This window comes from Macrobrachium rosenbergii, chromosome 37 (assembly GCF_040412425.1).
Source record: "Macrobrachium rosenbergii isolate ZJJX-2024 chromosome 37, ASM4041242v1, whole genome shotgun sequence".
NCBI lineage: Eukaryota > Metazoa > Arthropoda > Malacostraca > Decapoda > Palaemonidae > Macrobrachium > Macrobrachium rosenbergii.
Genome location: NC_089777.1, coordinates 26,699,820 through 26,724,722, shown reverse-complemented (window position 1 = coordinate 26,724,722; position 24,903 = coordinate 26,699,820). Strand labels below are relative to the sequence as shown.

The window sequence follows — 24,903 nt, the reverse complement described above, 5'->3', positions numbered from 1 at the left end:
GATCACCTACTTACCCCGCCCCCATCTAGGGTGGACAAACAGGTTTGCAGGAGGAGGGTGGATGTGTCATGTCTTCACTACCTTCCTGATCCCCTACCTACCTAACCCCACCCAGGACGGACAAACAGGTTTGCAGGAGGAGGATGGATGTGTCATGTCTCCCCTACCCTCCCGATCCCCTACCTACCTACCTACCTACCCCGCCCCCATCCGGGGCAGACAAACAAGAAAGATTTACTCGGATTTTATTATTATAGATTAGGAGGCCAGGAAGCGGGTAGGAGGAGGTGGTATACTGCCTCATCCCTCGTGTCACTTTTTATCAAAGTGACGGTTGCATCCTCCGGATTTACACTTCATGGGGAAAGATCGTCAACTGACGTATAATATGAATGTACTGCACGGTATTTTTTCAGACTTGACCCACTGGCGCTTAGATACAGGTAGGGAACGAAATGTCAGTCTTGGTGTCTCAGCCTCAGTGCGGAAAGCACCTCTAAAACCCTGACAGTGCCTCATCGTGATGAGAAATCCTGGTTTCAGGGAAGATGTCAGTGCTCCGCTCATATCAGTAGTAGTAGTAGTAGCAGGGAAATTGCCTTTACAACGGCACCCATCCCTGCTTACCAATATCCTATCCTTAGTTGGCTTGCTCTCGGCACTAGGTCGAAGGTCTTTTTCGGACTTCAGGTACCAACATTCGTGTCACCTCTTCCCCCCCCCCCCCAACTCTCCCCTCTCTCCTTCACCACTCACCCTGGCATCACAAATCTCACCAACATCACACCCCCACCCCCCCTTTTTTTTTTCTTCGTCTAATTGGGAGATGGTTTCCTGGAGGGATATCAGGCCGAGTCTTAACCAAGAAAAAAAAAGTTTTTGTTAATGTCTCTATTTCTCATTTCGTTGTAATTAGGGTTTTAATTGGAAGCCAAAGCCTGCTTGAGTCTTGTAAGAGTTCGCTGAATATTAATCGTCAGAGATGAGCAGATTTTATTGGGCATGAAGATTTGGATGTCAGTTGGCAAATCTTATGTTTTTCATTAAAATGTATAATTTCCTGGTACATGATTCACAAAACAGAATTTCCCTCGGGCCGTCAATCAAAGTTTGATTGATATATATATCTGTTTTCGCTTGGCTCAGTCGAATTACATAATTATGATTGTTGATAAATCTTTATTTTGCTTAGGATTTCAAATTTCAATATTTATGTTTATCATTATTGTATAGTATGACTTAAGTCTTCATTTGGCTTTAAATCTTAATCTTCACCTCTTTTCCATTATCGAATATTACAAATTAAGGTGAACGCTCTTATCGTGAACCAGTTCTTACTCACTGCGTTTTTCTCGTCCAAGGAACTCTCAGAACATAAAGGATGATTGTATTAGTGCAAACTAAAAACAAAGAGATCGTCACTAATTCTGACTAAATAGGAAGTTATTGTTAATACTTGCAAAAGAAAGGTTGCAAGCGATAAGCGTCTTATGTTACATGAAGGATAACGAGAAAAGGGTAAAAAACTGGTTTAAACCAGAAACGATGAGATAGAAGGTTGGGAAATGCCGACTTAACGGCTTTGAATGGAAATATATGGAGGAAGGAATCAGAGTTGATGTATATGAAAGCGCTCACTTATTAAAAGTTTGATTATGTTAGCATTGGAATCAGAGTTGATGTATATAAAAGTATTCATTAATAAAACTATCATTACGTTAGTATTATAACACAAATCCGGATTAGACGAGAAATTCAGGAGTCAAGCAGGATTATTTTACGGATAAGAGGAACTGGTCTCTGATTCAGACAAGTTTTAAGAATTACCGTTATAAATAGACTGCTGTTTGTTGGCTATGCTAGTATCTCTTGCAGCTTTATTTCATTGTATACAACACTTTCTCTTTCCAATCGCTTCCCTTATAAGCACGCAACTCCATAGGACATTGAAAAGTAGGTAATTACAGTACTTGTAATTACCTTCGGTGCATTACTTTATAGCATAGTTTTTTCTGTTTCTATTTTCGCTCTCCTCAATCACGGAATATTTTTTCTGAGGCAAATTTTTATAAAAATAGGTTACCAGTTTTTTTTTATAGATATTTAAGGAAAAATGCCCCAATTCGCGTCTCATTAATTTGTGTTTTTAGACTAATTTGAAGGCAGAAGATGCAAAATAGCACCATTTCAAGTACCCCAGGAATGATTTTTCATATTTAAATAAACTTATCTAACAACACGTTTCCTGAGAATTTCCTCAATAACTCAGTGAATCGAGGCCATCACAGAAAATAATATAACTAAAATTATAATTCCATGGAAGATAAAATTGTCTTCCTAAAAATTAAAATTAAGGACTAAATAATACGTGTGTCAGTTCACGGATCTCATAATGATTTACGACCTTTGCATTACTTTAGGTATTGATTACCCGATACGTTTTTTGGGACGGAAAAATGAAAACACGATTTATTTGAAAATATCACGCGAGAAATATTAGCCTGACCTCAGCCAGGCACAAGGGAATATTTACAAGAAACAAAGGAATATTTCCATAAAAACCTATTATTGGGATTCTGACACTACTGTATTATTATTATTATTATTATTATTATTATTATTATTATTATTATTATTATTATTATTATTATAAATGCAAGGGTTAATAGCCATTTCCTTTGGGAATTTGTCGTATCATGTACCTGTTGATAAGAATATAATAAGAAAAAATAAATAAGGAACACAACATTATTATTATTATTATTATTATTATTATTATTATTATTATTATATATTTATTATTATTATTATTATTATTATTATTATTATTATTATTATTATTATTATTAATTATTATTGTTGTTGTTGTCTGAAGAGAAACATTATTATGAAAACAACACGACGTGACCCATTTGAAAATAAATAATAATTATCATTATTATTACTGGACCTTAGTAGAAACATTATTATCCAAATAATAAGTGACCCCTATTATTATTATTATTATTATTATTATTATTATTATTATTATTATTATTATTATTGGGCCTGAAGAGAAACAATATTATCAAAACAACACGTGACCTTATAGGCCTACATCGGTCTATCACTGACACGAAATGAAGCAATTATTATTAATATTATCATTATTGATGAACTTCAGTAGAAACATTATTATCAAAGCAATTTAGGCTAAATGAGTCCATCATTGACTCGAAATGAAACAATTACTATAACTGTTATTATTAGACCCGAGGAGAAACACTATTATCAAAGATAAGACGGCGTGCCCCCCATAGGCCTACATCGGTCCATCACTGACACTTATAACGAAGCCCAAGTTACGCAAGTGAGGATTTCAGACTTTCCCTCCAGACTTTCCCCTTCAGACTTTCCTTCCAGACTTTTCCTCCAGAACATTAGCGTCGTTTGTACTCCCGCCGACGTTATGGAAGCACGAACTGACGACCCGGAAGGGAGAACTATAAACACCTATTTATTAAGGTCAAAACTTTTCGCCCCTCCTTATGCTGCAGAGGTCCTCAGGTCCTGAGGTCCTTTTGTCTCTTCCCTGGGGCATCATTCATCATTTCCCTTCTGCCGCCGAAGAGGCAGACACTGCTCATTACCATCCATCATGACCACTTTTTTTCTTTTTTCTCCCCCGAGAAAAAAAAACCCTTCGGATGTATTTTGGGTGCTCTGAGAGGTTTCTTAAATCATGTGTGTGTGTGTCTTCCTGGGCTCACGGTCTCCTTAACTTCCCCTGCTGTAGGTTGTTTTTTTTTGTTGTTGTTTTTTTAGATCCGTTGTTTTGACTTAGTTGCTTTTCCTCCCTCTGTTTTAAATTTGTTGTTTATAGGGATAAAGTTTTGTACTAGTTTTTTGGGATCTGCTGTTGTTGCTCCGTTGAGTTCATCCTTCGTTTTGCAACCGATGTTTTAGAGCTGTTGTTTTTACTCTTTGTTTTGCATTTTTTGTTGCGTTTCCCTCTGCTTTAGATTCGTTGTTTTTACCCTTTGTTTTGCATCTGTTGTTGTTTTCCCTTTCTGCTTTTGATTAATTGATTTTACCCTTTGTTTTTCCATCTGTTGTTTTTTTTCCTCTGATTTGGATTCGTTTTTACCCTTTGTTTTGCATCTGTTGTTGTTTTCCCTTTCTGCTTTTGATTAATTGATTTTACCCTTTGTTTTGTATCTGTTGTTGTTTTTCCTCTGCTTTGGATTCGTTGTTTTCACCCTTTGTTTTGTATCTGTTGTTTTTACCCTCTGTTTTGCACCTGTAGTTATTTTCCTCTTCTGTTTTAGATTCGTTGTTTTACCCTTTGTTTTGCAAGAGTTGTTTTGGCTCCGTTGTCGCCCGTTGATTTCACTTCTCGTTTTGCAACTGATGTTGTTGTTTCGTTGTTTTTCCCCACTGCTTTGGATGCGTTATTTATACTTAACGTTCGCGCCAGTTGGTTCGGATTTGCTGTTGTGGTTGTGTCTGATTTCGCCCGTTGTTTTCGCCCCTCGTTGCGCAACCGATGTTTTGAATTCGTTGTTTTTACCTTTTGCTTTGCACCTGTTGTTTTTTTGATTCAAGGTCATTTTTTACCAGTTTCTTGGATCAGCTGTTTGTTTAATCTGCCTCCCTTTCAATGAAGTATTTCCTCATCTTATCTTCTGCGAATTTCACTCGAGAGATTATTTCGTTTCTCATGAATTACCTCTCTCATGTTTTATAACAAGTTTCTCTTTTACTCTTGATTAAAAAAGTAAACCTTGGTCGACGACATAATTCTTTTATTCTACTCAGTACTTCCGATGCAGATTTTATGAACTGCAAGATGTCGTTGTTCACGGCAAAAAGCAACCCGTCAGTCAACGGGAGAAACTTTTTATTCTGAAAGTTCATAACTTTTATGGCAAGGATTTACAAACGAAATTCTTGGTGTTCGCCCCATTTAAGGCAAGGGTTTATATAACCCCTAGTTCATTATGGCTTCAACGACCAGTGCTCCTTGGATGCCTGATTGTTATTAAAACCAGATTCCAAAGTGACATGAAGAGAATAAAGTTTTCTGTACACCGTATAATATGATCAAGGCCACCGAAAATAGATCTATCTTTCGGTGGTCTCGGCATAATGTATTAGCCGTGTCCCATGAAACTCTAACCACGGCCTGGTAAATTTAACTTCAAATAAAATAAAAACTACTGAGTCTAGAGGCCTGCAATTTGGTATGTTTGAGGATTGGATGGTGGATGATCAACAAACCAATTTGCAGCCCTCTAGCCTCAATACTTTTTAAGATCTTATGGCGGACAGAAAAATTGCGGACAAAATAAAGTGCGGACAGACATACAAAGTCGGCACAGCAGCTTTCTTTTACAGAAAACTAATAAAACTATCGAAGTTATATATTAAGGAAAACATCAATCAGAATGACTGCAGTATGTTACACTTATCTTGCAGTAAACAGGAAGGTCGTCTTGCCCGAGACAGAAGTTAGATCTTCTTCTTCTTCTTCTTCTTCTTCTTCTTCTTCTTCTTCTTCTTCTTCGTTTAACGTGCCTTTTCCCATTTTTTATATGGGGTAAGCACGATGCCTTCTTTATTTTGAAGGACTTTGATTTGGCGTTGGGGTAGACCGTAGCCTCGATCGGCTGCCCTGCCTGACATCGCTTAGACCCCGGTAGCGCATGTGTACATGTATCGTACCAAATCCCCAGCACACTTTTTTAACGGCCATTATATAACGGCGCTCGTGTCTGCTAATAAGCGACGATCATATTAAGAAGGGAGTTTGAGATCCAGAGACAATTGATGGCCATTTTGCAGTGTCCCTGAACTTACACAACAATGGGAATCTGATTCCGTGCTTGCGGTTGGTGTTGTCCTCTTGGAATTGACTAATGATTTATGAATATTAGGATTTTAGGCCGAACACTGGGGCACTTTCAGCTATTCATTGCTTAAGATAGTGGAAAAGGGGTAGTTTGAATTGTTGGGCAGCACGATGGAAGGAGGAAATGGGAGTGGAGGTTAAGTAAAAGGGCTAAAAAGTGAGTGAAACTGGTAGCCAAAGGGATGCTGCAAAGAGCCTCAAGCAATGCCTACAGTGCACCTAGTGGGGTGCACTGACGCCACTACTCCACTGGGGAGCCCCCTTAGAGGCGTATCCCCTGGTGTGGGAATGAGCAAGACTCCCCTCTTCTCTCACCCTACTGTCATCCCTTACAATTATTCCCAAATACCTGTATAAATCAATTGCTTCTGTTCTTCCACCATCCATCCATATTTATATTTATTGGTTCATCTTCTTGGTTTTCTGTTTACCCTTATAACCTTCCTCTTGTCCTCATGTACTCCCAGCTTTCACCTTTTGCAATTAATTTCAAACTCTTTTAATAATTTCTGCAGTGTCTCTTCACGATCTGTTATCAATGCTGAGTCATTTGTAAGCATTAAGTATTTCATACCTCATCCACGGCCCATTTTCTTTTCATACAGTTTTGCATCAATATGTATTATCCTTTATTTTATTTATTTATTTTTTTTACTTCTTGTAACGCTCCATCCATAAAGCCATTGAACAGCCATGGACACATAACACACCTTTATCTCAGGCGTATTTTTACACAGAACCTGCAACTCTACTGCCATAAGTTCACTGAGTTCTTGAACTCACTGATTGTCAGAAGATACATGACAATGATGAGCAGGTGATGTGCAATGTGTCGTACGAGTACCCAAATATCCGTTCATGAGAAGAACAACTTTTCTTAAAATACTCATAACCTTCAAGGTTCTCGTTGAGTTCCACGATGACAGGCGACGAAGAATATTTTCCGATTCGGGAGCATTGAGGATGACAGATTGTTAGTTTGAAATGTAATCGTCGCAGTTCGGATATGTCGAGGTGGCCTTTCAGCTAAATTGACTCGTAAAAGTTTGGAAGTAATTTCAGAGAGAAATGGCAGTCAGGTTTTGAAGTTTATTCTTCATCTGTATCTGAACTGAAATTTTGCTTTATCAATTTTACAGTTTTCATTTTGATAACATTTCATCAGGAATTTCATGTAAACCGAAAGTCTCTTTGAGACTTGGAACCAAAAGATTCAGTTCCTTTGTTCTTTTGGTGTTACTTTTTGTTCCAGGGAATGGTTTTCCCTTTTCCATGCAATTAGAAAGGTAAAAAGAAAATGAATGAAACAATGATTGGATTATATTTTTTGTAGCCTGGTAGATCTTTCACCTATATTTTGTTTTTTGTTGTTTAGCCTTTAAGCATAAGCATGCAAAGGAGGAGTTGGTATTTCAAGAAAACATACATATTCATTTGGTCGAGTGTTCTGCTCTTCCTTAAAAAATCTTTACCCCTAAGAGAAAGTGGCCTCATATAAACACAGGACATGAATCATTGCCACTTTTATCATTTGATTACTGAATCGATATTGATGTCATTGTTTAATAAAACAGTGCAATGCCTCAAACCTCATTTCTTGCATATGCACTGAAGTCATAACTGCAGAACATAGACCTCATTTATATCTCCTGCATCCAAGGTCCAACAAACCTTGACTGAACCTCTCCCCCTGTCTATTGTCTTAACACTTTCAGTACACTGTCTGATAAGTAGTTAGTAAATCCCGTTCTCATTTTCCCCGATGTTTCCAAAAGATGTCACTTATTTCCCATTCTCGCAACTTGACCAAACCACTTTTGACTTGTATTAACCCTTTCACAGCTTTTTAGTCTTGCTTCAGCGTTACTCAACCATTACAACCGTTTTCATGCGTCCTCCTTAAATGATGCATCTGAAACCCTTCTACTGTTTTATTAACATTTATCAATAAGCTGAGCTAATGTGTCTGATACTCTGCCATTGTTTTGTGAAGAAATATATTTACCATATTCACCCCATCTCTCTCTCTCTCTCTCTCTCTCTCTCTCTCTCTCTCTCTCTCTCTCACGACAACGAAATGACGTTTCAGAACTCATACGCGTATCCACAACATTACGAACAAGTATAGACCGCGTCGCAGACTCTGACATCTAATAAAATTCGATGAAAGTTTCGCAGTGAAACCGCGATTGGCAGGAAATTCCTAACCATCACCTGTGCTGAACCCGTGAAATGTGGGTCAGCAAAACGGCTGGAATTGATTGCATGGAACCCACGATATAAAAATCCTCTCACAAGAATAAAATTGCATGTTAAACTCCTACTTAGTGTCAAGGACTAGAGAGAGACAGAGAGAGAAAGAGAAAATATCCCATAATGACCGACTGCCAAAGAAGATAGGATTTACTCGAGAAAAGTATTGCTTTTATTTGTGGTATTAGTCTCAGCAGACGAACCAGTTGGTCGACCTGGGAACGTTCTCTATTGAGAAGGATTGAATGATTGAATATGCAGTTGGTCTCGTACCTATTTTTCGTCTTAGCCTTTTTTTTTTTTTTTTTTTTTAGTTTTGCTTTAGTATGATTGCAATAATCATTTTATTCTCATTTTTATACTTACAGGCATTTGGTATATTCTAAATCCTATCGATTGATCTGTTACTTACCTTATTCTGAAGACAAGAAAATTATAGCCCATCTTTCAAGAAAAAATAAAGAAAACAGCAAAGAAATACGTTATGTAGCTATTAGAAAAAATATGGAAAGCAATTAAGAATTACAATGTTCAGCTACCACAAACATATAGTATTTAGCTATCATCAAAAATATATAGAAAGTAATAAAGACATACGGTATTTAACTATAACACAAAACATTTAGAAAGCAATAAAGGATTACAGTTTGGCTATCACAAAAAAAGTTATAAAATAATATTAAGCTATCGCAGAAAAATATAGAAAGTTAGAAAGTAATAATAAATACTTTATATAGTTATCACAAAAAAAAACAGAGAAAGCGGTGAAGAAGCACAACATTTAACTACAGCACCTAAAATTTAGAAAACTATGAAGAAATACAAGTGTTTAGTTATCACAAAAAAATATAAAATCAATAAAGAAACAATATTTAACTATCACAAAAAAAAAAAAACTAAGGGAGCAATAAAAAAAAGTAAAGCACTTATTCATCACATTCCCTTACAATTAACTCCCGTAGGGGGGGGAGGGGGTAGCGCCGCCAGTGCACCTCATGCGGTGCACTGTAGGCGTTACTTAAGGTTCTTTGCAGCCTGCCTTCGGCCCCTAGCTGCAACCCCTTTCGTTCCTCTTACTATACCTCCTTTCACATTCTCTTTCTTCCATCTTACGTTCCACCCTCTCCTAACAATTGATTCATAGTGCAACCAAGAGGTTTACCGCCTGCTACACCTTTTAAACCTGTTGCTGTCAATTTCCTCTTCAGCGCTCAATGACCTCACAGGTCCCAGTTCTTGGCCTTTGGCCTAAATTCTATACTCAATTCAATTCAATTCAGTGTACATTTACTCGAAACGAGAAGTCTTTAAAAGACCCACAAATCCCTCTGTCATACGAGCGAGCAACATCGCCGGCGAAATTCCACCCCAAAAAAAAAAAAAAAAAAGTCTGGAATTTTTCTAAATGCGGAACAGGGCCATCAATGAGGAGGAGACCATTTGTCATGCAGATGTCACTCGCTGATCAGGGAAGGATCGGCTCCGAATGTCAGCTGCGGAAGAGAGGATCGCGGTCTCGTGGAGAATGTTTCTAAATTTTTTATTTTCTAAATTTTTTATATCTCGGCCTTGTTTGACGGAGGATGTGATGTTGGTTGGTTATGATGATTAGATAATGATGATTATCATCGTCATCGTCATCATGATCGTAATAATGATACGTGTAAGATGGTAAATAGGATATGGTTGGTTAGTTACGATGATATTTTAGTAATAATAATAACTGATACACTTAGGATGTCCATCTATAATAATAATAATAATAATAATAATAATAATATATTGTATACACAGGATATCAGGATATCCATCTATAAAATCATAATAATAGATGGTATACTAACGATATTCATCTATATAGTAATAATAATAATAATAATAATGATAATACCAGGTATACTTGGAAATATCCAGCTATACTAATAGTAATAAAACGTATATAGACAGGATATCCTTCCTTGATAATAATAATAATAATAATAATAATAATAATAATAATAATAATAATAATAATAATAATAATAAGAGAAAGGACATTGACCATCACCAAATTGAAACTGATTTTCAGTTGCAATGCATAATCGAACTGGCATTTTTGCGTGGTCCAATAATTTTATATTTCTTTTACGTCACTTTTTCCAGTTAAGATTCTCATATGATACTTACATTTAGTTCTATACTAAGTGTTGTGGAAAGACCAGAACCTTTTTTCTTCATTTGTATATATATATATATATATATATATATATATATATATATATATATATATATATATATATATATATATATGTACAAACTCTTCACTCTTGCAGAGGACTGTATATATATACGAGGGCTGCAGGGCTACTGAAGCCTTGTAAACATTCAGCGAAAATTCCGCACAACAAGATGAAAAACAATAAATAAAACAAATAACTAGAACTGAAGGTTCTTAACGCATTCTCATGCCAACAGCAATTCTTGAAAATCATTTTAAGCGTTTATAACGTTACCAATATACCTTATTTTATGTAACGATAATCTAATTAGGACTCTTTTTTTTTTTTCGAAAAGGAACCAACGAAAGAAAACAGCGCTGGCGATGGTTCATTCCCGGACCGACCTGGGACGAGTCTGCGGCGGTTAGGCTGTTTTGCTGTGTTTGTGCTGTGATTTCAATGCCTTGTCAACGGAATGTTATTGCGTATTATTCGTCCGTTGTGAGCAATCGGTGCCCTAGCTCCCGTGGGACGACGAAGACCACAAACAGTAAGTATTTTACTGAGAGTTGGTCTTTATTTTGACAGGTTCGCAGTCCTGCAATTTTGTTAGCCTTGAATTGTCGTCGAAGTGCATCGAAGCTTCTTGAGTTCGTGTAACGGAGACTTGTAGCTCTTCAACTCTTTCGTCATATGAAATATAAGATTCATTATGGTGCGTAGATGTCTAGGAGTGTGATTGTGATGTAATTGACTTGTGTACTCGAACAAGAATTCAGAGGTTGATTAATTTATCAAGGAATTTTGATGTCACTGGTACATTTATATAAGCATCCATTACAGAAGAATCACATATCATCAATTTCATAGTAAGCAGGGTGTTGTACTCCCTACGCATACTGCTCAACTCCTTTTTATGATTCACACACTTTCATAGTTACTGGATATTATGGCCTTACCTTCCCATACTTTGTTTTAAAGCCATGTCTAACTATGATATTGGATCACAGTAAAAAAAATCAGGGTTATGCAGTGGGTGATTGATTTGCACTGGCACTTGACCATCCGTTTCAGTGAGCTTGTGATGGTGGATTTGGTAGGAGTGAGGTGAGAGAATTTTTGGGGGATGTTGCATAGGTCTGCTTACTGAGACATCAGCGGCCATGTCCACGCTCACCCAGATCTTGCTCAGTAGGCTGCGTCTTAGGTGACAGGGGTAGGCCAAAAAGGCCATCTTTCCTAACATAACCTAAATTCGTACCATTACGTCTCCACAGTAAATGTACGAATGTGAATTATACCTCTATTATAGACCACAGTAAATAATTAGGGTTATGCTGTTGGTGACTGATTTCCTCTGGCTCTTGACCCACCGTTTCAGTGAGCTAGGGATGGTGGATTTGGTAGGGGTGAGGTGAGTGATTTTGAGGGATGTTGCATAGGTCTGCCTACTGAGACATCAGCAGCCATGTCCTTGCTCACCCAGGTCTTGCTTAGTGGGCTGTGTCTTAGGTGACAGGGGTAAGGCAAAGACCAGCCTTCCTAGTATAACCTGAGTCCATACCATTGCTTCTCCACAGTAAATGTACGTATGTGAATTATACCTCTGTTAGTATTTAATGTGGTTTAGATGAAACAGACGTTAATATCCTATTCCAATGTATGGATAAATCACTAAATACCCCCTGTTTTTATATAAAAAGGGTACCACAGTGAAATCCTGGACATTTGGGCTGGGAGAAGCTAAATTTTGTGAAATATCAGGATGAATCCTAACCTAACTTTCCCAGACCTGGTGTAACGTGGGATGACTTTTCAATCCCTGGATCTCTTCGACCTAACCTAGCCTAAGGAGTTGTAGATAACAGTGGACTTTATGGATGTAGGGTAATCCAACCCTCCTTTACCTTGAGTAACTTTGGGTGTTGTATCTCACCTGTACAGGGGCCTTGAACCCTTCACGTGGACCCCAACCTAACCTGCCTTAGGGTCCCATAGATTGTAGGTTATTAGTTGCACCAGTCTCCATCACCAAAAAAAGATAGGCTGCTCTGTAGCAATGCAACCTAACCTTATCTTAACATAACGGGTTTCTCACCGTGGTCCAACATTATATATATTATATATGTATATACATATATATATATATATATATATATATATATATATATATATATATATATATATATATATATATATATATATATATATATATATATATATATATATATATATATATATATATATATATATATATATAGTACCCCCTGGTGAGAAACCTGTAATGTTAAATAAGGTTACGTTGATTTGGTCCTATGCAAACTAATAATAGTTTATATATATATATATATATATATATATATATATATATATATATATATATATATATATATATATATAATATAATATAATATAATATATATACTGTATATAATAGCAGTAGAGAGGGAGTGGTAGAATGAAGAGGAAAAAGTTTAGTTGGTTGGGCAAGGAATGCAATTTGCAGTCAGTCAAGATAAGGAATGATAACGTTGGAGCCGAAAGTTGGGATGTGTAAATTTCTATCTTCTACTGGTAGATGGGGCGCTAAAATGGACGACTGGTCATGTCATTTAGTTTGTAATTCATAGAGGGGACCTGTAAATCCCCTGTACCCCGTAGGGGTGTAGTGCCGACAGTGCACCTCACGGCGTTCACTGTAGGCATTATTGACGGTTCTTTGAAGCGTCCCTTCAGCCCCTAGATGCAACGTCTTCCATTCCCTTTACTGTACCTCCATTCATATTATCTTTCTTCCATCTTGCTATCCACCCTCTCCTAACAATTATTTCAAAGTGCAACTGCAAGGTTATCCTCCTATTACACGTTTCAAACCTACCTACTCGCAATTTCCTCTCCAGCTCTGAATGACACTCATAGTTCCCAGTGCATAGCCTTTGGCCTAAACTCTATTCCATTCCATTTAAATCTCCGATATTAATGATCGTGTGTTCATAATATCGGGAACTTACTTTTAATGGCGCTGCACAAAACTTAATGTATAACTGCGATATATCATTGAAGCTTTGCAAAGGTTGTCTGGAAACAAATGGCGATTTTCAAAATTGTAGGACATTGTCGGAATACACCTAAGTTGGATTATATTTTAATTCATTGCCAGAGTACGTAAACAAAGATTTTAATCTTACCTCGGTTACTGACTACTGGCAATAATATTTATCGACAGTTTCAGATTCGTCAGTACCACTTAGTACAGCAGACGTGTGAAACGGAGGTAATTTGAACTATTTTGCCATTCTAACTGATTGTGTAATCACTGTATTGCTGCGGCATTAACCCCAGATTTAGTAATGACAGCATGCTTTGTATCACGATTGAATTGAAAATTGAATTTAGGCCAAAGCCAAGCACCAAAAAAAAGAGATTTTCCTCTTGTTACACCTTTCAAACCATTTACTGTCAGTTTCCATTTCAGCGCCGAATGACCTCATAGGTCCCAGTGCTTGGCCTTTGGCCTAAATTCTATATTCAACTCTATATTCTATAGATGGAAGGCGTATCGGCACTTCAGTGAACGAAGGTTCACCCAATATCTTGTGGATTTGATTATTTTTATTATGGTGAATTGTTATTCTTAGTAATCGGTAAAGAAAGATTGGGTCGAATGACAAGATCGATAATGCTCGGTGGAGCGACTTCGCTCATTCCTCATAACTTGCTGGTCAATTCTTTTCAGATGTTTATATTCCCTCGTCTTAATTAGTGCTAGGAGACAGTTACATGCTTAACGTGGCCTCCACTGAGTGGGATAAACCCGGTATATATCCACATACTCCAAGGTGCTAGTACTAACATGGTGGAAGCACAATGGGACGCCGTGTTTAGTACTGGCCCCTCGGGGATCAAAGCACTATATACACCCATTTCTATGTATTGCTACATATTAATAAACGATATCTTTGATCCCCGAGGGGCTAGTACTAAACACGGCGTCCCATTGAGCTTCCGCCATGTTTAGTACTAGCGCCTCGGAGGTGACGCCTAGGTGAATACATACCTAGTTAATACCCCACTTAGTTTCGTCAGCATTTTTCGCCTAGTCTTGTATTTGCAGAGGGTAACATGCACCGGTGTTACTTTAGACATCAGCCAATTAAAAGCGCAGTCGCCTTGAGATTTCACGACCAATTTCATTTGATAAAACTGTCAAATTAGTACTACCAAAAATGGCAAATTTTACTTTTGTCGCAATATAACTAATATATTATTAAAAAAGTTAAGAGTACACTTTCCCCTAAAAAACCGATGATATTCACAGGTTCAAACTCTGGAATTTGAGAGAGAGAGAGAGAGAGAGAGAGCGAGCGAGCCGCTGAGCAGGGTATGTAGAGAGGATTACGCGGCTGGATTTTGTGGTACACTTGTTTGCTGTGCATAATAGTTTGCTTGTTACTGATGACACTAATAAATGAAGTTTGTTAAAATATTGGGAGCTGACTAGATAGCCTAATTTTTAGTGGGTACGAATACATATTGTATTTCTCAACGCAGACACAAACAGTAAAAATACGTGCGCATGCATGTAGGTATTTGAAAGCAAACATTCTTAGATTTTATTGAAAGTAAGTTACTGCAAATTAGACAAAATTGTATATCGCATAGGTCCCTTTGTTTTAAAAATGCTGGCAACAGATATGCACAACCGCATACACAAACACACACACACACATACACACACACAGGCACGAGAGTTAGTAAGCCATGACTGTTCAAACCAACATTCCACACTCACAAGAGAGAGAGAGAGAGAGAGAGAGAGAGAGAGAGAGAGAGAGAGAAAGAGAGAAACTGACTATAGATATGCCCCACCATATAAACACATGAGTGAGAGAGAGATTGACGATAAACCAACCATATAAACACGAGAGAGAGAGAGAGAGAGAGAGAGAGAGAGAGAGAGAGAGAGAGAGAGAGAGAGAGAGAGAGAGATCCACAACCATATAAACAAGAAAGTAAAAAATGCGCTGGAGTTTCTTCGGCGCAATCGAGTTTTCTTTACAACCGCCACAGCGTATAATCTAGGCCACCGAAAATAGATCTATCTTTCGGTGGTCTCGGTATAAAGATCATGGCTAACTTCGACCTTAAATAAAAAAAAAAAAAACACTACTAAGCCTATAGGGCTGCAGTTTGGTATGTTTGATGATTGGAGGGCGGATGATCAGCATACCAATTTGCAGCCCTCTAGCCTCAGTTGTTTTTAAGATCTGAAAGCTGACAGAAAAAAGTGCGGACAGAATAAAGTGCGGACGGACAGACAAAGCCGGCACACTAGTATTCTTTTACAGAGAACTAAAACGAGAGAGAGCAAGCCTCATGACTGTGCGAACCAGCATTCCACACTCACGGGTAGGTAGCTGGGGCGTAATTAATTTATACACGCTAGAGAGAGAGAGAGAGAGAGAGAGAGAGAGAGAGAGAGAGAGAGAGAGAGAGAGAGAGAGAGAGATTTTCATTAGGACTCCAAACACGAGGCCCAAAAGGGACGAAAGACTTCTGGCATAGTATCGGAGTTGTTAGATATGTTGATGAACTTCTGCTGTGCTTCCGAGATATTGGATATTGGAATCTGAAGCTTTGTGTCTCCAGACCTACTGATGACGTTAAGACCGGGTGAAAGGGAGAGACAAGTCTCGTGTTTGTTGTTTCCTTAAATGAACATAACTTTGTGAAAACCTTCGTTAACACAGGCTTCTTCATATAGGATTTAGTTCAGTATCATAAATTGGAATTAACGAAAGCAGTGACAAATGATATTGCAAAGAACAATCCGATTTCGACATGATTTTAAGGTCGCAAACGCAGGCGTTGTGCGAATGATTTTGAATTCTCAATTCATCTGAATATATGTAAAGCTATTGCCAAATTTTAAATAATATATTCACACGCTCAGGCATACATTCTTGACGTCGTGTGGAATATTGTATTACTATGGCTATAACTGGAGTGTTGTATAAGCTCAGCTATAATTGATGGTTGGTGTTTCTGCTTGTCAGCTTAATGTTCAGTTTGTATTAAGGCATTAACGGAATACGTTCAGACAAATTTACGTACACAGCTGAATAGTTACGTATTTTTACATTAGTTCATAACTGAAAAGGGTAGACTAACTATTCTGTTAGAGGTAACAGCTGAAAAGGGAAAACCACCTATTTTGTTCAAAGTGTTTCAAATCTGTTATACCCGAAAGTGCACTCTTTATTGTCCGAGACTTTTGCTTGGGAATATTATGTCCACATACATAGGTATTACGAAGATAATCTAATGAAAGGTGATAGTGAGCTCAGTGTCTGTAAGATAATTCTTCAACACCTTGACGTAATTGTCGATGTAGGAAGTACAGGACAGACCAGAGCTCAGAGTGAGTACTGCTCAAGTAAGCGTGTTGGTAAACACCTACAGAAATAATTTACAACTTCTCCAGATCTTACCAAAGTCTTGCTACAGCTGCTAGTGGTTATATTCTGGCTTTCATCAGAATGATGATGATTGTTGTGAAAGTAATATAGAGGCAAATATCTTGTTTAGAGGGGGGGATTAGGAGGCATCTTTATTTCAGGGTTTAGTACCATAAATTGCAGTTAACAAAAACAATGATAAATAATATTGCAAAGAAGAGCGCGATTTCGACATGTTGTAAGACAGTAAAAATAGGCATTTGATCTTAATTCATCTGAATATATGTAACATTATATAAGGAGTGTCAGTGAGTCTAAATTACAGGAAAAAATTTCGAGACATTCTGTCTAGTGTCTAGGCCTAGGCTTTATCTAGTGTTTAGATGCAAAATACACTGTTGTCATAGTTTCCTTTAGACACAACTTGAAACATGTGTTACTTAACCATTCTACTAATATTTATGGAATTGCATGCTCTTTACACAAATCAGTTTCTTGAGCATCGACCCCTGATTCAACGCTGTGAAGCATCTTTTCTTCAGTGCTATGGTTAAAGGACGTTCACAGTTTCTTCCAGTCCCAGTAAAATCAAAATCATTTAATTTTTCTCCCCGCTAGTGCCGGAATGGTATCAGTTCTCAAGAATGCCATTTTGACTCAGACCAATTCCTTTTCTTCTGTGTGACTAACGTGCATAGTTTTCACGGAAATTCTTGGTGAAGGGATTTTATTGTGATATCGCTGATCAGATGTTCCCAACAACGCAACTAAGGAGTATTTTGAATTGAACACAACATACAGCGTAAAATAATATATAATATAACGAGTGGACTCTGGACAGACCAACAAGGCAGATGCATTCATACACGCATACACACAAAAGGTATAGGCCTACCGGTTTTCAACCAGCCTTTTTTTGGGAAGAGGTTGTCAGACCATATCCATTTAGACATTATCCAACAACTCCACAGCCAAATAACCACCAGATACACAATTTACTGCTCAATTCAACTGTTGCACCAATGATTTTTCGGAAAATGAGACTAAATCCTCCATTCTCCCCTTGGAGTCGTAGAGACGCAGCACTGTGTTAGAAAGCAGTTATCCTAACCACTGGATTTTAAGGTCTATACACACACGTATATACAGTATATACATATATATATTTTATGTAATATATATATATATAATATAATATATATATATATATATATATATATATATATATATATATGTTATATATATATATATATTATATATATAATATATATATATATAATATAAATATATATATATATATATATATATATATATATATATATATATATATATATATATATAATATAAATATATATATATATATATATATATATATATATATATATATATATATATATATATATATATATATATATATATATATATATATACTGTACATATCAACAAATACTGGATCCACAGTAATACTTTTGTTTAGCAAGACGTAATGTATTCGTTGAAATATTTACAAAGCTTAAAGCTTTTGTCCATTCTTCTATGGACTTGATTAAGTCCACGGAAGGATGGACGAAAGCTTTAAGCTTTGTAAGTACTTCTACAAATATAATTCGTCTTATTAAACAAGAGTATTACTGTGGAACCTTCTATTGTTAACTACGACGCACGATACGGTGCTTATATATATATATATATATATATATATATATATATATATATATATATATATATATATATATATATATATATATATATATAGTCTCAATTTCATGAAGGTTTTAGCTAAGTACTGAATGATTAGATCGCAATACTTGCCTTATAATAAACCAACCTTTACAGAATGATATCAACATCGTTTTGCCAAGACTCAAACCGGAATTCCTACTTGTTTCCCAAAGCCGGCGTATTGTCTGCTGTATCTCAGTCGAAGATACAACGCGAGTTTGCTTCAGAATTATTCCGTTTCGATGAGGTAATGTAGTTTCGGGGCGTGTAGCTGCTTTCGCTACATGTGTATCGATATGATTTGGATGCGTTGCAACGGATCAGGTTTGTTTCCTGGTCTTTGCTTCGTCTGGGAATCCCCTGATGCTTTGTTTTGATTCGCGACATCGAATTTCTTCTTGCGACCTTCCGAGGTGTTCCCTTTTAGTTTTCTATAAAAGAAAACTATTGAGATGGCTTTTTGTCCGTCCGTCCGTCCGCCCTCAGATCTTAAAAACTACTAAGGCTAGAGGGCTGCAAATTGGTATTTTGATCATCCACCCCACAGTCATCAAAGATACCAAATTGCAGCCCTCTATCCTCAGCAGTTTTTATTTTCTTTAAAGTTAAAGTTAGCCATGATCGTGCGTTTGCAACACATGCTACCACCGGACTGTGGCTGGAAGTTTCATGGGCCGTGGCTGAGAGTATTATACAGCATTATACGCGGTACAGAAAACTCGATTGCGCCGAAGAAACGATAAAACTTCGGCGCACTTTTTACTTGTTTAATTTTGTATTTGGCATAAGTGCTGTTACAGTTTTATTTGATGTAGTCCTTTCTCCACTTGGAACTGGTCAGCCTTGAAGTTTTACACTTCTTGTGACCTTCAAAGGTTTTTGCCTATTAATTTTACATTTGCCATACGCTCCACCACAGTTTTATTTGATGTAGTCCTTTCTCCTTTCAGAATTGTTCATGCTTGTAGTATTACAGTATTTTTTCATTACAAATTCGTTTCGGTAGGAGAGGTTACAAATTAGCCTCTGTGCAGAACTCCACAGAGCAGTGATTCAGAGCACAGAATTACAGACGCAAGGGTTGTTGAACAGCGCTGATCTCATTTTGTATTTATCTAATCAGATGATAGGGCTTTGCCTCAACACTGTGCTGCGTTTGAACTAAAATCAGGAACTCGGTATATTGTAAAGGAGAGGGAGTTGCATACCTTGGTATTTTTTTTTTTATATTGTTTTAAGGTTAGCAAAGGAGGGAAGTAAGATCATTGTCATTGCTGCTCCTTTTATAAATGTGTTTTAGTTACTAGAACATTTATCCTTCGGTTTCCTGTTGCGGTTATGAAAATGCTCTTACTTCTTGAATCCCTTAGGGTGGTAGTGAAGTCAGTGCACCTCATGCGTTGCACTGTAGGCATTACTTAGGGTTCTTTAAAGCGTCCCTTCGGCTCTTAACTGCAACCCCTTTCATTCTTATTACTGTACCTCCGTTTATATTCTCTTTCTTCCATCTTACTTTCCACCTTCTCCTAACAATTTATTCATAGTGCAACTGCGAGGTTTTCCTCCTGTTACACCTTTAAAAACTTTTATTCTCAATTTCCCTATCAGCGCTGAGTGACCTCATAGGTCCAAGCGCTCTTGGCCTCTGGTCTAAAGTTTATATTCCATTCCTTATTTCTTGAAGCCATTCTTTTGGTTCTGATTTAGTTTATGACGATTGGATAACAATCTCATAGGATGTCGCAGTCCTGGTCTAGGATTGGCTAGGTCCGTGGTTCGATCCCTTCCTGCGGCCCTACAGTCCACCAATTTGCGAATGGGTACCAGGTCAGGTGGGTTTAGTGAAGTGTAAGGAACTAGCAAACACGTCCATTGAAAATTGCCAGTATATGTGTAATTATATGTACATATATAACTTACAAATATATATACTGTATTATATATATATGCATATATATATATATATATATATATATATATATATATATATATATATATATATATATATATATATATATATAATATAACTAATTCAGAATGGTTATTCTACAAAAGTTTGTAAAGTTTTCTTGTGTGTTTATTGCTTTGTGTATTTTGATACACTGTGGTTTACCTTCCTTGCATATTATAATATCTCATTTACATCACCCTTCTAGTTCATTGAGATTTCTCTTATTCAACTACCCTTTTTTAACATCTAGACAAAACACTGATTTGTAACATATGCGTATTGAAGCCTAATGAATTTAATTTTCCAAAATTTGTTTTATTTTATATTTACTCACTTTTCCCAAAACCCATAATTATGTTTCACTAATTTTAAACTAACCCCAGTTGCAAGAATGCCCTCCCGCAAACCCCAACCTTTCTTTGTATTGTTCTTTTTCGTCTCCCCCAAAAACTTGCTTTATCTCCCAACTTTCTTTCACTGGCGCGGACGTTGTCCCCAAAATCCCTCCTCTTCTGGAGGACCGGAGACTCCTCCAGAGGGCCTCAGACTCCTCCAGAGGGCCTCAGCAGCACCGGCGCCCAGGACTCTCTCCTTCACCGTCGGACAAGTGGGAGAAAAGTTCTGATATTGTGTGAAACTTTTCAACTTGCAAAGATGCGTTTTGTGTAATGGCCGGGATAAAGTGCGGGAAATAGCGCGCCATCTGCTGTATAAAAGAGAGAGAGAATGAGGAGAAAGCTAGTATATATTACTTTTTGGGGGGATGAAAATCTTAAGCCGTCTTGTGCTCTCTCTCTCTCTCTCTCTCTCTCTCTCTCTCTCTCTCTCATAAACACAAGCATTTTTGTATCTTTAAATTATTTTCCATGGAACTGGGCATATTTCTCTCTCTCTCTCTCTCTCTCTCTCTATCTCTCTCTCTCTCTCTCTCTCTCTCTCTCTCTCTCTCATAAACACAAGCATTTTTGTATCTTTAAATTATTTTCCATAGAACTGGGCATATTTCTCTCTCTCTCTCTCTCTCTCTCTCTCTCTCTCTCTCATAAACACAAGCTTTTTGTATCTTTAAATTATCTTCCATGGAACTGGGCATATCTCTCTCTCTCTCTCTCTCTCTCTCTCTCTCTCTCTCTCTCTCTCTCTCTCTCTCTCATAAACACACTTTTTTGTATTTTTAAATTATCTTCCATGGAACTGGGCATATCTCTCTCTCTCTCATAAACACACACTTTTTTGTATTTTTAAATTATTTTATATGAAACTGGGCATATTTCAGCCCCCCCAACTCTCTCTCTCTCTCTCTCTCTCTCTCTCTCTCTCTCTCTCATAAACACACGCGTTTTTATTTCTTGAAATAAAAACGCATTTTAGTGCTCTCATGGGTTAAATTGCCATTATGAGATGAAACGTAAGCATTTGTGATCTTCATTCATTCGAGAAATAACAATTATAGGCAAAAGCTGAAATGATTAAAATTTCAACTCTCTTCCTCTGCCACATGGAGTCTGAACGTGTTTGTGATTCAAGCATTAGAAAATGGTTATTTATTTTATTGCCTCTGAAAAAGCATATTTTTTTCATTGACAATTACAAATCGATAAAAGATTCAGAAGTAAAATTCTGAATAATATTTAGCATTATAAGAAACAGTGCAAAGCAACAGAGCTTAATGTTTTAGTCTTGGTTATTTGTGAAATGGATAGCAAAAAAGTATTATAAATTTCAGCGTTATTTTTCCACACTGCAAAGTCACCCCATTGCTTTGTTTACCAGCAACTTACAGGCCGCTTCATCATACTGCTTTGTACTCAAGACAAAGGCAATGATCACCCACTGCTTTGGCTATAAGGCTGTGACCTTTGGCTTCTCCCTGGAACTAGGGAAAGCAGATGATACAGCAATTGAGTCGACCAAGAAGGATTGCCGTCAGAGGTAATTTAGACTCTTTTTATTAGGTTTTTAAAGTTGAGACTGACACGAAAAGCACTTATGCACTAACGGTCATTCAGCGGGTTTAAGACAGTGAGAAGAGGGAGTTGGAGTGGTTGGACAATAAGATACTGAGAACTAGATAACAAAGTGGATGAGATCTAAGGGGGAACTGGGACAAAACCACATATTTGAACTAAGTGGTGCTGAGGCTTGACAGCAAGATTGCAAAAAGGAAATGGTTACAGAGGCAAAGAAAAAGGGTAAAATGTGGCTGCAGCTAGGGGCCAAAGGGACACTGCAAACACCTTTCAGTAATGCACCACGCGAGGTGCACTGATGGTTCTAGACCGATAGCCTGTCTAGCCTTGTAGCTCTCGCCCTGGAGAGATAAAAGACCAGTTGCCCGCTTAGTAATGTGGAATTAGGGAAGAGAGAAAAGGAAGTACAGAATGAGTGAAATAAATGTAGCATATCCACATACCGTTTGCAGCCACACAATCCGTATTGTCTCTGATTGACTATTGGACATCTCATTACCGGAATTTAGGGTAACGTTAGGCTTACGATAACGTCTCAACTTAGGACACTAGAGACCAACTCACTGAATACCAAAGAAAACGGCGTTGCTTTACCATTTCATTGAAGCCATGCAATTACAGAAAACCTCTATCTAGGGACAGCTGATTAATTTGAAAATTGAACTCAGTTTTTGCTCTAAGTTGTTTTATCTGGTGCTCAAGTGGTGAAACTTTAATGAAGGCAAGATTAAGGTAGTAACTCTAGTCCCATGAGTCAGATGTTAAACTAGAGCAGTCGGTAGTAGTATACCTTACGACTTGGAACTCGTTGGGGGATCTGCACAGCTCCAGAGGCTTCAGAAATGTAGATTATATTGGACTGAACACAATGCTGAAACTACTATGTTGAGAATATGAATGTGCATGAGGTGTGATTTGACCTAAATATGGTGCCCTGGCACTTCAGTTTTGGTAAGGGAACTAAATGAAAGCTTTATAGTTTCAACATAAGATGTCAATCGCTTTCTAGGTTTGACGCAGTTCCTTGTTGGGCAAGCGGGCTCCGTTCTAAGATAGTTATTCGGCAAATGAAGAATAAGAGGAATTATCTTGCTTTGATTCCACTAGGTTTGACGTCATTGTTCCAAAGATTCCTAGAGATTTAAGGAAGGAGAGTTGTTTATTCCCAGAGGAATGTTTTGAGATTGCTTGGTGAACCTACATAATTGATGATACCTAATAATTAAAATCAATCTCTGTTGAAAGGTTAATTTGTTTTTTAGCACTTTGAAGAAGTTTCCTCTTGCGAATTCTTACTCAGTCTCGGATTAGACCCACTTTACTTGGGGGAAGCCACCTACAAAAAATGGCTTACTGTATATAGTGAAGTTCTATATTGCTAGAAGGTAGTTCTTATATAGTCCTTATTTTGAAATTATACATTGTATGTATCATATATATCATTGTTATATATTAGATATTGTATATTTATTATATATATCTATATACAAATATTACATATATTATATTACACAATCTTTGGTATTGATAACTGTCAACCCTGATTCTACTGAACATCCCCAATCAGATAAGGTGTGTTTTGTCATATACAAGATATATAACTTAATGATGTTACTTTGATAATTATGCATTGTTAAATATAACGATAAACCTATGTTTCTGTATATTTCTCCCCGTACCAAATTATTTAGTATATATTTTCTCGTTATTTATTTTCTTGCAGGCAACTGCTTTATTTTTCGTTTTACTGGGGGAACGTTCCTAAAAATCCAATATCCTCTTCTGATCGTTTTCAATTCTGTGTCCCCTTTGTACATTCTTTTAAATTCTTATTCTCGATTACACTTTCTTCCTGTCCCTTCCTTTATGGCGCTTTGCAGTTCTTAAGGATTTTAGAAATAAAACTAACTCTCTCTCTCTCTCTCTCTCTCTCTCTCTCTCTCTCTCTCTCTCTCCTTCTGTCTCTTTTCCTTTTCCTCTCCATCTTTTCCCCCTCCTCTCTCTCTCTCTCTCTCTCTCTCTCTCTCTCTCTCTCTCTCTCTCTCTCTTTTCCCCCGTCACTTTGTTCCCCCGTCTCCCCTTTCATTCTCTTCTCCCCCCTCTCTTTGTCCCCCCAGTCTCCCCTTTCTCTCTCTTTGCCCTTCCTCTCTCTCTCTCTCTCTCTCTCTCTCTCTCTCTCTCTCTCTCTCTCCCTTCCCTTTGTCTCTTACCCCCTTTTCCCCTCTTTTCTCCCTCTCTCTCTCCCGTCTCTCTTATTCTCTCTCTTTCTCTCTCTCTCCTCCTGTCTTCCCTCCTTCTCTCTCTCTCTCTCTCTCTCTCTCTCTCTCTCTCTCTCTCTCTCTCTCTCTCTCCCGTCACTTTGTCCCCCCGTCTCCCATTTCAGTCTCTTCTCCCCCTCTCTTTGTCCCTCCCCGTCTCCCCCCTTTCTCTCTTTGCCCCTCCCCCCCTCTCTCTCTCTCTC

At 37.4% G+C, this 24,903-nt stretch overlaps 1 long non-coding RNA gene across 1 annotated transcript in view; it reads left to right on the top strand.

Annotated features, from left to right (window-relative positions):
• The first annotated feature begins 10,697 nt into the window (after window positions 1–10,697).
• Window positions 10,698–24,903, top strand: part of LOC136825428 (uncharacterized) — a 326,278-nt gene continuing 312,072 nt past the window's right edge. The window contains exon 1 of the long non-coding RNA XR_010849338.1: window positions 10,698–10,891. This is a non-coding gene — a long non-coding RNA (uncharacterized lncRNA). The remainder of the gene's footprint in view (window positions 10,892–24,903) is intronic.